Source organism: Diospyros lotus, chromosome 9 (genome assembly GCF_014633365.1).
Source record: "Diospyros lotus cultivar Yz01 chromosome 9, ASM1463336v1, whole genome shotgun sequence".
In the NCBI taxonomy this organism is placed as follows: domain Eukaryota; kingdom Viridiplantae; phylum Streptophyta; class Magnoliopsida; order Ericales; family Ebenaceae; genus Diospyros; species Diospyros lotus.
In genome coordinates, this window is record NC_068346.1 from 17601917 (window position 1) to 17615827 (window position 13911).

Consider the following 13911-nt stretch of genomic DNA (forward strand, 5'->3'; position numbering starts at 1 on the left):
CAAAGAAACTTTTCATTATCAAAATATTTTACCAAAAGCAAAACAATAACCACCTCATAAGAAAAAAATAAACTCGAAGCAAGTCAAGCAATAAAAGCACTAGAAGCTACAAAAAAGTCTTGGGATAAGAAGATTAATAGACTGGAGAGAAGGGAGAGAGCAATAATTGCGTGGCCTCATTCCATTACTCATGGCTTGGTCCACTTCTTTGTTACCTTAAGCCTTATACACCCTCTTTGGGCACAGGACTTTACAACTTGCCACCCTTGGAAGCTTTTCTTGACATGACCAAGAGACCTTTTTGGCGCTACTCATAGGTTACTTGCTTATACAAGAACATCTCATGAGCCACCCAGGCTTGGGAGCCTTTCTCCAATACCTTTCCCCACGGTGTAAGACTTGATCAAAGAATCTTCCAAGATTCCTTGACGATGCCTTCAAGATTCACGCCTAAAAATGTAGGCTAAATGCCATGTGTCAACCTTCTTCTCCTCTATAAATAAAGGGGCCATCTCATCACTCTGGTATGCCCACTTTGATATTGAACAGTCTTATTACACTCTAGCACTCAAGAGAGTAGCTTAGGCATCAAAGGCTCTACACTGGGATACTCACTTATGCCCTTGACCGGCTTCTATCTTGGTAGGTCTCTCGGTCATTTGGAACCCAGTCAATCATTTTCAATCCACTCGCTCATTTTGAACTCATTTGGTCATCTTGAACCTATTAGATCATTTAAAGGTCTCAAGATCACTTGCACCCCAACTTGGAGATTTCAGGATCATTTGCACTAGACTTGGAGGTTCCAATATCATTTGGACCAAGATTTGGAGGTCTCATGATCACTTACACCTAGACTTGGAAGTCTCTGGATTGCTTGATACCCAGATAACACCTTAAGCATGTCGAACCTCTCTCGTCCCACTCCCATGTTAAAAATTTATTATTGTAGTTAAACAACAATAGTGACGTGGACCATGGAAATGATACTTTGCATGAACCTTGACATCTCTCAGAGAGCTTGAACACTTTCATCATATTATCTTCAGAGTGCTTCATTCTGTTGGTTTTTTTATTCTTAATGAGGCCCACAGTTATGACGAGTTTTTCGAGTTTATCTTCATAGGCTTCGCCCCTGGGATTGAAGTATCGTCCAAAGTACCACTCATTGGCAGCCCATTTAGAAGTCGAGCCACAAGCCCTTAATTAAGCCTTTGGAGGAGAAATGGGCTAAGCCCATTTGCTCAAGGCTTAAGGAAGCCCAATAAGCGCAAGCCCATCTTCTGTTTGCTTTTCCCTAAGGTTATCATATAAAAGGGCTCTTTCCTTTTCTTGCTGCCCTTATTGACGACCAATTCTCTCTCTTTCTTTGTTCGCCTGATTGTTTTCTATGATGGTCGATCTTCGTGAATCTCCCTTTCCTTTCTCAGCCCGATCCCTCTTTCCATGGCAATGGTCTTCCTTTCCTTGCGAATTCCTTGGTTGATCTATTGGTGATCCCTATTTATATTATTGGTTGGTATTCTCAAAGGCAAGCTCTTGATTTATGATTGTTGATTCCATCTTCTTTGTGAGGGTTTCTCTCTGTTCCTTTGTGGATCCTTTTGGTGAGTAACCTCGAGTGGTTTTGGCGAGAGGTGATCAATCGACCGAGAGGGTTTGAGCATTTAGGAGTTTCGATTCTTGGGGATTTGGGGCTTCTTTGTGGTTTGGTGGCCTTATTTGATTGGCGTTACCTGAGTGGTACAATCTGGACAAACTTAGATCTGAGTCTTGTAAGTGTTTTTCGCAACACATACTCAGTGAAAGAGACAATCAAAGGAGCTGACTCGAAAGTCCTTTGAGCTTTTATCGGGAGTCTTATGCGACCTTTGGGGGTTTCCAAGAGACAAATACTAGGTTACTTGCTACTTTGTCAGTTTCCAAAGATCTGAGATCTTACGCATCCCATTGTCATTTTCTAGGCTTTTTAATCGAGTTCCCACAAACGAGACCAATTGTTGTTGTCTAAATACAATAATAAATTCAAATATCGAGAAATTATCTCCAGAGCGTTAAGATTTTGCAAAAAGAAGCCAATCAAAGGGCATAGGGTTTTCTCTGCACAAACCCTATAAAACTTTAAGTCAAACTCGTTGAAAATCAAAATAATTTGCGAAAGAATTCCATGTATTATTTTTTGCATACTTGGAGGAGTTACCTCTATTTATGGAGGTGGTAGATGATAAGTGGCAGTCTTCAACCATCTTGAGATTATCTATTGTGACTTTCAAAGAAAAGATTACAGAAGTACAGGTTGCACGTTCGCCTTCGAGATAACCCTACAAGAGAGATCTCCTAAGAGATGGGTTTATGGACTCAAGTTAAAGGAGACTCCTAGATATTGAGCCAACTTGCTCATATTAATTAAGTTTTTTTGATTAACAAAAAGAGAATTTTCAATATACAAAATATAATATTTTTAGTGATTAATAAAAATAGTATTTTTATTAAATATTTTAATTATAGTATTGAATTATGTTTAATTAATTTATAAAATATTTCTCATAACATCTGTATTGCAAAAAAATATTATTTTCTATTAAAAATATTTTTTATATAATTTTTAGATTAATTTATAAAATATTTTTCATAGTATATGTGTTACCAAAAATATTATTTTCTATTAAAAATATATTTTTTAATTTAATTTATTAAACATTTTTTCATAAGTGTATGTATTTTCAAAAATGTTATTTTCCATTAAAATTATTTTTCAAACTATTTCTAAAGTATATAAAAAATAATTTTGCGAAATTTGAACAAAAAAAATAATTTTTCACTATTGCTACAGCAGTGCCCCCTCCAACGGTCAGAATTTTGACCGTTGCTACAGTACACATTACCGTTGCTACATTGTAGTTGACCGTTGCTACAGTGAATTTGACCGTTGCTACAGTGCTGCTACAGTAATTTTCAGAATGCTTATAAATAGCTCTAAATTCATTTTGGAGAGCATTCTTTCTATCCAAAGCACTCAAAAGCTCCCAAAAGCCTCAAGCTAATTTTCAAGCATTCCAAAGCTCTTAAAGATTTATTACACATCCACCGAAGAGCCACAAGGCAAGAGGAGAAAAAGAGATCGCAAAGCCGAATCCGATCTTCTCTATTCAAACTGAGGTAATAATTTATTTATTTATTTAAATATTATTACCTTGTATATTTTGTGTTTAATTTCTTATTTATGTCCAAGTGTGGACAATTATTTATGAACAATTAAATTATCATTATGGATTGTATAGGTTTCCTAGAACCGTTAAAATCGAGATGATTATAGTTTTCAAAGTAAGTTAGGTGAAAACCTTGGTGTTGGTGGTTTTCCTAGAACCCGTTGTAATCTAGGAGTATATCTAGTTTCCAAGGTGAGTGTAATACCCCATGTTCGTATGAAGTTGCCACGTAATTTCGATGAGTTTAAGATACTGAAAAATTGAATTAATAGCAGTTACAAGTACCGAATCAACTGCAGGGAGTGTCTCGGGGTAGAATTATCTAAGAAAAATGATATGGTTTTGATGAGCGTTTCGAGATAGAATTTATGGTATCGAAATAAATCTGATCGGGAACAGTTTTCAGTACAGCTAAAATGCAGCTATTAATTAGGCTGCTAAACCGAATAATTGCAGGAAGCTTCCGAAAAATCAATGGAACCCTAGGAGGGCTCCGGTTTTGCGTATCGAGCAACCCTTCAGTGGTTTCGGGATGAAACAACAGGCCGGTGAGAATACTGGGATGAAATCGTTATTATCGAGTAACTTTAAAATTATTAATTGTGCGTTTTCGGTATTATAATGCAATTTAATTCAGTGTTTGAAAGCATATTTGCAATTAGGGTATTTTATAAGTGAAATAGGGATAAATTTTAAATTAAAATATGTAATTTTATTATTATTATTATAGTTTAATTATAGTTATATATATAATATGTATGAGGGCATGCGTATGAGGCCCATTCCCTGCAAATCCAACGCTATGCTCTGCAAATTGATTATGCACGCAAAATCTCGATGCCCTGCAACGTGATAGCTGCCAGCGGAGTGTTCTTCACTCAAAGAGGTATGGGCAAGCAAGCGTGAGGCGATGGTGAATCTCGGCTATAAATAGGAATGGAGAGATTGAGGGAAGCAACCAAGGAAATGGCAACAAGCAGCTTCTGCCGAGAGAGAGGAAGAGAAGGCTTGCGAGTTAGGGGGGAAAGAGATCGTGAGAGAGAGCTTGGGCTGAGCATGGCCGAGGCAGAGAAGAAGATCGAGAGGACGAGCTGGGGCGGCCATGGCCGCAAGAAGCTCACAACAGCCGCGATCGGCAGCCATGGCAGCGGCTGGAAGCAGCCGCTGGATGCACGAAGTAGGCGGCGAGGCTGGTGCCAGCATCTAGGGTGGCTGGGGCGAAGTTGGCGCGGTCGTGGGAGGCTCGGAGGCGGCCGGGGAAGACAGGTGCGGCCATGGCCGCAGCCGGTTGCAGCGAGGAACAACCAGCCGCAGTTACAAATGGCTGCCAGCGGTGGTGCGGCGGTTGGGGTCGTGCCCAGCGAGGCCGTGGCGGCCGACGGTGGGCGGTGGCAGCGGCGAGAGGGGCAGCTGGTGCATGGGCGGCTGTGGCGCACGGTTGGTTCGCAAGTGCAGGCGCGGTGAAAAAGAGGAGGAAGAAGAAGAAGGGAGAAGAGAAAAAGAAAAAAAGAAAAGAGAAAGAAAAGAAAAAATAGGAAAAAATTGGGAAAAATCTTGAAAAATCCCAAAACAAATAGGAAATTATGTTTCGATAATATCCCGGAGATTTTGGCAAGAAAAATGGCCCGAGCACGTGTTTTCGGGAATATGGCACGCATATCGAGAAAATAGAGATGCTAAGTTAAGGATGCTTTGAGGCTAAAGTTGAAGAGATTCATGCAAATTTTGAGGTTGGCACATAAATCGAGGCGAGGCACGGATATCGAGTTAGCCCGATAAGCTTGAGAAGGTAAGTGGTACTTCCTCGAAAATGTTTTCATCATATTGACATGCCCTGATATGTATCCATCACGTAGACTGCATACATGATTATGAAATGCATAAATACACGTTGATATCATTAATCACGCGCATTTGTGGCCGTATGGAGTACGAACTGGCACCGCTACTTTACCAAGGGTGCACCCATACACCTCGGTCTCGAAAGAGGGGGCCACAAAAATGGTAGGCAGCATGAGGGGTGCAGTTGATACCTACGATGAAAGACATTGCATACACACATGACATAACATTATGTACCCTTACTTAGATGATTTATCATCTAACTTAGGTTTTGCCCCTGGAATATTCAAATGTTCCAAGAGGAAATTGTAGCAGATACAAGGATAAATGAGGCATGAAATGGCACTTAGCAGAATGCAGGAAGAATGAAATGTATGTTACGTAGCCCCTATATTTGAGTTCTGCTACTTTAGATTCTGAACGTTTTGAGAAATGTTGAATTTATTTATGATTAATGTTAAGATATCAGGTTTCGATCTTTGCTTCCGCATTTAATGTGTATGGTGATTCTCTTTCGAGATTAATATATGGGAATTCTGGGACGAATTTGAGGAATGATATGGATTAGTTTTAATGTTTGGAAGAAAAAAAAAATTTATTATCCTGGAATTGTCCCAAGATATAACGCGCCCGAGAAAGCAGGGCGTTACAGTGAGTTAGTGTAAAAACTTTGGTGAGATTAGTGGAACCCCAAGGGTGGTTGAGACCTTGGGAGAGTGGAGTAGGTGTGTGTGTAGAGACACCGAACCACTATAAATTGTCTTGTGCCTTATTTATTTATTCTTGCTATATCTTGTGGCTTGCAATCTCAAGCTCGCATATATATATATATATAGTTATAAAATCTTAATTTGTTTAAAATTAAGTAACAAGAATTTAAAGAAAATAATTTATATATTCTTAAAGAAAATAAATAATCAATAATATTTATTGAATTAGAGAAAAACTTTAAACACTCAATTCACGCCCCCTCTTGAGTGGCCATACCTTAAGGGACCAACAATTGGTATCAGAGCAGGCTTCTAAAATAGTTAAACCCTTAGTTTATACTTTAATTTAGAAGAGATCTAGATGGCATCATTCACCAACCAAGCTATAGTCGAAGGACCCTCACCCTCTAGACCACCATTCTTTGATGACACAAATTTTGCTTATTAGAAAATGAGGATGGAGTCATATTTATTTTCAATAGACTACTATTTGTGGAAAATAGTTAGAGATGGCTTTGTTACATCTAAAACCGAAGAAAAGGATTGGAATGAAGAAGACATTAAAAAGCATCAATTGGATCATAAAGCTAAATACATAATCTTTTGTTCAATCCTCCCTAGTGAATATGAAAAATTATCTGCTTGTTCTACATCACATGAAATTTGGAGAAAATTAGAAGTAGTATATGAAGGTGCCGATCAAGTAAACGATACTAAGATTAATCTCTTAATGTCTCAATATGAAGAATTTAAATTACTTCAAAGTGAAAATATTAGTGATATGAATGGTAGATTCCAAAAGATTATAAACAATCTTAAGATGTTAGGAAAAATAATTGTAGAAGAAGATCAAATTAAGAAAATCCTTAGATCTCTAACAGTAGATTGGCAACCTTTAGTGACTGCCATTTCTCAAGCAAAGAAATTAAAAGAATTAAAAATAGAAGAATTAATTGAAACTCTTCTAACTCATGAATTAATATTAAACAAGACTAATGAAGATGCTAAAGGCAAAAAGACCTTAGTCTTAAAAGCAAATGAACAAACCGAATCTAGTGAGGAGGAAGAAGAGGATGAAATGGCTCTTCTATCAAAAGCATTTGCTAAAATAATGAGAAAGAGAGAAAATGAGCATAGAAAAATACCTCCTGCTTGCTTTAAATGTAAGAAGAGTGGGCACATGCAATTTGATTGTTCGGAAGATAAGAAAGAAAAGAAATTAGAAAAGAAAATATTTAAAAAATTAAAGAAACATGCTTTCTCAGCACGGGATGCCGATGATTCATCTCAATCCGAAGAGGAACAAGCACAAATGTGCTTCATAGCTATAAGAGAAGAAGAAGAAGATATGGAGTTAGAAGAATTAAAAAAAGCATACGAAGATCTTTACATAAAATATCAACATATTAAGAAAGAAGTAAAAACCATCAAGAAAAATCACAAAGAAGAAAATGAAAAATTAAAGGGTAAAATAATGTCTTTAGAAGAAAAATCACAATAACTCAATAAGGAGAATGGAGATAAATTAAAAGATCAATTAACTAATCTTCAAGAAGAAAACAAAATATTAAAAAGTAAAAATAATAAATTATTAGTAGAAAAGAATGCTATAGAGAAAAGTTTAGCCACATTAATTTTAAAGAAAAATTCTAAATCCAAACCAAGGTACAAAACACCTAAGAGAGAATGAAAACAACCTAGATGGAGACCACAACCTAAGAGAAACAATTAGGGGTGTGCAAAAAAACCAGCACACCGCGGAAACCGGCCAGACCGAACCGAACCGCATCGAACAAGTCAGTTTTTTCATCAGAGCGGTCAGAAAACGGTTTGCCGTATGCCCAAACCTGCGGTTTACATGGTTTGGGCCCTTGGTGGTTCGGTTTCAAACCGAACCGCCAGATTTTTTCAAATTTTTGTGTATAATAAAAATTATAATTATATAAATTATTATTAAATTAATAAAAAAATCGTCCTTAGCATTAATTAAAGATACCTGCGCGGATGCCAATTCCATTCATCTCCTTTGCATTAATTAAAGTTGCGCAAGTGCCACTGCCAATGCCATGAAGACTTATCCTTTGCATTAATTATAAGCCATTTTGAATTGACAGACTCAACCCTTCTCTCTCTCCTGCAACACAAGTGGCGCACTGACGCCCCTGTCTCTCTCTCTCTCTCTCTCTCTCTCACACACACACATTCTCTCTCTCTCTGCTCCCACCATTCTCTCTCGCACTCTCTGTGCTCGACACAACTAGTACCTCCATTTCTCACTTCTCTTTCTGTCACATTATCTCTCTCTCGCTCTTTGCTCCCATAGCCTCTCTTCCATCGCTGCAACTACCTCATATCGCCGCGAGCTCCATCGCCGATATCTCCACCGCCCCCTACTGTTGCCATCCACAACACTGTAGTCGATGGTCGCTGTCTCGTTGCATCTTGCTCGGTGCTATTGTGTGGGATGTCTAGCCCCCCTGCCTCTCTCTCGCACTCGCGCTTGCTTACTACCACTATAAGTTATCTCTTTTAGTGTTCTATTGGGTTCTGAGTTTCAAGCTTTAGGACTATTCTATGGATTTGGTTTAGATATGTGGTTGTTGCTTGCTTTTGATTAATATTGCATTAGACCGCGAAAACTGCACCAGACCGTACCGCAAATTGCGGTGCAGTCTGGTGCAATTTTCGTGAACCAAACCAAACCGTGCGGTTTGGTTTAATGCCAAATTGCATGTGCGGGTTAGCATGTTGAAAATACCCTAAATCGACCAAACCGCACCATGAACACCCCTAGAAATAATATAGTACAAATGTGGATACCAAAAGGGGTGATACAAATAATGAATGAGTTAGATCACAAAATTTTAAATGTTGCTCCTCATTCACATACATAAAAAATAATTAAATCATTTGATCCCAATGAAGAACGATTCAAAGGACCCGTCTATGAATGGGTACCCAAAACTAAAGCATGATCGTTTAAATGTGCAGATGTGCGTGACGACCACAATGGGAAACAAGTGGTATATGAACAGTGGTTGCTCACGGCACATGACCGGTGAGAGAGATTTATTCTTAGATCTCTCTCCCAAAGATGGAGGATTTGTTACGTTTGGGGACAATGCCAAAGGTAAAGTGGTTGGTATAGGTATGATTGACCAGCCAAATTCCATTATTATTAGAAATGTTCTATTAGTAGAAGGTTTAAAACATAATCTTCTTAGCATTAGTCAATTTTGTGATGATGGCTATGAAGTTATTTTTAGACAAAGGCACTGTTTCGTTATTGATAATTTTAACTCCATTATTATTTGTGCTAATAGGCAAGGAAATGTATATATTGCTAATATTGAGGAAATTAATGCAAAAATGTCTTATGATGAAAAATGAAGATATTCTCTTATGGCATAGAAGATTAGGTCATGTTAATCCAGACTTAATTAGAAAAATAGCTAATAAGGATTTAGTTATAGGTCTCCCAAAGATAAAGTTCAATGAAAAAATATGTATGTTGCCAAGGAAAACAAACTAGAGCTTCCTTTAAATCTAAGAATGAAATATCAACCAATAAACCTCTACAACTCTTGCACATTGACTTATTTGGACCCACTCAAACTAGAAGTTACGGTGGAAAATTTTATGCATATATTGTAGTAGATGACTTTTCTAGATTTACATGGGTTATGTTCTTAGCATCAAAGGATGAAGCTTTTCAAAATTTTGTCAAACTAGCTAAAAGAGTTGAAAGAGAGCAAGATGATAGAATTGTCACTATTAGAAGCGATCATGGTGGGGAATTTGAGAATAGACATTTTATGGAATTTTGTGAAGCAAATGGTATTCTTCACTAATTCTCCACACCTAGAACCCCACAACAAAATGGTGTTGTTGAAAGGAGAAATAGGACTCTTTAAGAGATGGCTAGGACCATGCTTTTGGAGAATAACTTGCCAACATATTTTTGGGCCGAAGCGATCAATACCGTTTGTTATATCCTAAATAGGTTTAATTTAAGACAAGGCATCAAGAAAATACCATTTGAATTATACTATGACAAAAAACCTAATGTATCCTATTTTAAAGCCTTTGGATGTAAATGTTTTATCTTAAATACAAAGGACAATGTAGGAAAATTTGAGGCTAAAAGTGACCAAGGAATCTTCCTTGGATATTCAAATACTAGTAAGGCTTATAGAATATACAATATTAGAACAAATACCTTGGAAGAATCCATTCATGTGAAATTCAATGAGCATATTGAAACAAAAAGAAAAAATAAAGATGAAGAGATAATATCCATAGATCCATCTAAGGAAATGGAGAAGTTGAATATTCAAGAAGAAACTAAGGATGAGTCTCCAAACTCTTCATCTAAAGCCCAAGAACAACCTTTAGAAAAAGAAGACTTAGATAAACTTCCTAAGAGGTTCAAACATGCAACAAGCCACCCTATAGATCAAATCCTAAGGGATCCGAGCCAAGGAATAATGACTAGGGTGTCCCGGCATCAATATTATAACAATGTGGCATTCATATCAAAAGTTGAGCCAACTTGTGTAGATTAAGCCCTAGAAAATGAGTTTTGGATTAAGGCTATGCAAGAAGAATTAGATCAATTCAAAAGAAATGAAGTATGTGAATTAGTTCCTAGACCTAAAGATAAATCTATAATAGGAACCAAATGGGTTTTCAAGAATAAATTAGATGAAAATGAAAATATAATAAGAAACAAGGCAAGGCTTGTAGCTAAAGGATATTGCCAAGAGGAAGGCATCGATTTTGAAGAATCTTATGCCCCCGTAGCTTTAGAAGCAATCAGGATGTTTTTAACCTTTGCCTCTCACATGAATTTCATGTTATATCAAATGGATGTGAAGAGTGCATTCTTAAATGGCTACATAAATGAAGAGGTTTATGTGAGACAACCTCCCGGTTTTGAGGATCCTCATTTAGAGGACCATGTGTATAGATTAAGAAAAGCCTTATATGGTCTCAAACAAGCTCCTAGAGCGTGGTATGAAAGATTGAGTAAATTTCTTATTGAGAAAGGTTTTTCAAGAGGAAAAGTTGACACAACCCTATTCATAAAACATGAGGAATCCAATATAATAATAATTCAAATATATGTAGATGATATAGTATTTGGAGGAACAAGTGAAAAACTTGCAAAGATTTTGCAAATTTAATGACTAGTGAATTTGAGATGAGTCTCATGGGAAAACTCAAATATTTTCTAGGCCTCCAAGTAAAATAATCAAAAGAAGGAATCTTTGTCTATCAAACAAAATATATCAAAGAAATGTTAAAGAAATTTGGAATGGAAAATGCTAAAGCAATAGGCACACCTATGAGTACATCCACAAAATTAGATAAAGATGATCAAGGGATAAGTGTGGAACAAAAACTTTATAGGAGTATGATAGGGTCATTACTTTATCTAACGACAAGTAGACTTGGTATCATGTTTAATGTATACTTATGTGCAAGATTTCAATCAAATCCCAAAGAATCTCATGTATTGGCAGTTAAAAGAATTTTCAAATACTTAATTGGAAACCAAGATGTAGGTTTATGGTATCCAAATAGGGATAATTTTGAATTGATTGGATATTCCGATGCGGACTTTGCAGGTTGTAAAGTAGACCATAAGAGCACTTCTGGAACTTGTCAATTGTTAGAAAACAAGTTGGTTTCATGGTTCTCAAAGAAACAAAATTCGATAGCATTATCTACTGCTGAAGCTGAATATATAGCTATCGGTAGTTGTTGTGCTCAAGTTCTTTGGATTCGTCAAGAACTACAAGATTTTGGAATAAATTTTAAGCAAACTCCTATTTGATGTGATAATACCAGTGCAATTAACCTCTCTAAGAATCCAGTGTTGCATTCAAGAACAAAACATATAGAGGTTAGACATCATTTCCTTAGGGACCATGTCCAAAATCAAGAAATATCTCTTGAGTTTATCCCAACAGAATTACAATTAGCAGATATTTTCACAAAACCATTGCCACAAGAAAGATTTGAGTTTATTCGGAGGGAATTAGGGATAATAAATCCCTTTGGGTAACTTAGAATATTAAAATAATAAAATAAAAATGAAAAAAATAAAAAAAGGGGGCGACCTAGATAAGGTCGAACCCCTTATTATCTCTCTGACTCCCTTCTTAAAAACCCTCTCTGTTCTTTCTCCTCTTACCCAATCCTCTCTCTGTCTCATCTCTCTCTCGTTGCCATCGCCACTAGTGTCCTCTCCAGTATCTCACTCGTACGCCGTCGTCTCTCTGTCGTGCAGCCAATCGGATCCACGGTGAGTTTATGTTTATTTTTTTTTCATTTTTTCGTTGTTTCTTCATGTATCTCGGATTTCATGGTTATTCGTTGTTCATTTTTTCTTCTATCTTTGTGCTTGTGTTTTTTTTTGTTCTTGTTAGGATTTGTGTGCTCTACTATCCCCAACCCCCAAATCCTCCAAACCTTCATGTAGTGCCTGATCAAAATGCTTGCCCTTGTTCTTGCCTGATCAAAACCCCCGCTCTCACTCTTGCATATCGCTACTCTGTTACTATCTACCTCCTTCTTGCTCTCACCCTCGCCCTCATCATCTCACCCTCGCCTTCTTGCTCTCATCCTCGCCTTCACCCTCGTCCTCGGCCTTTCGCCTCTGTTAAACGAAACACCAAAAATAGTGGCAAGTCAGTGTTTTTTTTTTTTTTTTTTAAAAAAAAAATAATAAATAAATAAATAAATAAAAACTAAAAGATCATGTCAGGACCCGGTTCTCCTTGCGATGCTTATAAAGTATTAAGAAGAAAATGTACTCAATCATGTGTCTTTGCCCCTCACTTCTGTTATGAAGAAGGATTTTCTGATTTTGTAGCTATCCATAAGGTTTTTGGTGCTAGTAATGCTCAAAGCTACTAGACCAGCTTCCAATTAGTGATTGTTATGGGGCTGTTACTACACTCTTGTATGAAGCTCAAGCTAGGCTTCAAAATCCTATCTACGGTTGTGTCTCCTACATTTTTTCTCTCCAACAATAGATCGTCGATCTTCAATTTCATTTAGCTTTATTGGAGGAATTATTATTTGCAAACTTTTATGTAAACTCTCTTAATGTTTAAAATTGGTTTCAAACAGAAACTAATTTAAACCTATATTATAACAATGAATCTTTCCTTGTGGATAATCCAAACCTTATTTGGAATTTTGAAAACCCGGTCATCCAAGAAGAAAATGTGTCGTTTTCTTATTTTCAAGAGGTTAGTTTGCAACCTTATCCAGTCGAAACTAGCAGCAGCCAATTGCCATTCCCCGGTGATATCGATGAACTTGGATCAGTCGTGTTCGGCAATCAGCATCAGCATTGAGCATCGACGGAATCCAAAGCTATCAAAGTGGGTCACTTAAATTACTATTTTGTAGATTTTGTAATGTTACTGTATCCCTTGACTATTTTATGATTTTTTTTTTAATGTTGTGTAATCTTGGATTATGCTCAATATTGTGAATTATGCTTGATATATTTCTCTCATGAGTTTTATTGTTTATATATCTTTATTCTCTCAACTTACAATAATTTTTTGATTATGACAAAAAGGGGGAGAAGAATGAAAAGATATGTATAAGAGTGACTTGTAATTTTAAGTTGTAAATATTTTTATATAGGAGAAAAAATTTATGATATTTTTTTGAGGTAAGGAAATTGTATATTTGAGAGATAGGAAATCAATTTAGGCATTCAAGGCAAGGCAAGCGGGTGCAATCAAGGCAATCAGGTTTGCTTCTTAAAACTCTTAAAATATATATATATATTTTATCTATTAAGTTATATCAAAAATAATTTTATGTTATTACTATTTTTGATAGGGGGAGCTTATAGTATAAAATTAAGAAGGAGTTCAAACTATTTTATCAAATTAATCATCTCATAAATCATGTTTTTGTCATCATAAAAAAGGGAGAATGTTGATCCAACTTGCTCATATTAATTAAGTTTTGATGATTAACAAAAAGAGAATTTTCAATATATAAAATATAGTATTTTTAGTGATTAATAAAAGAGTATTTTTATTAAATATTTTAATTATAGTATCGAATTATGTTTAATTAATTTATAAAATATTTCTCATAACATGTGTATTGCAAAA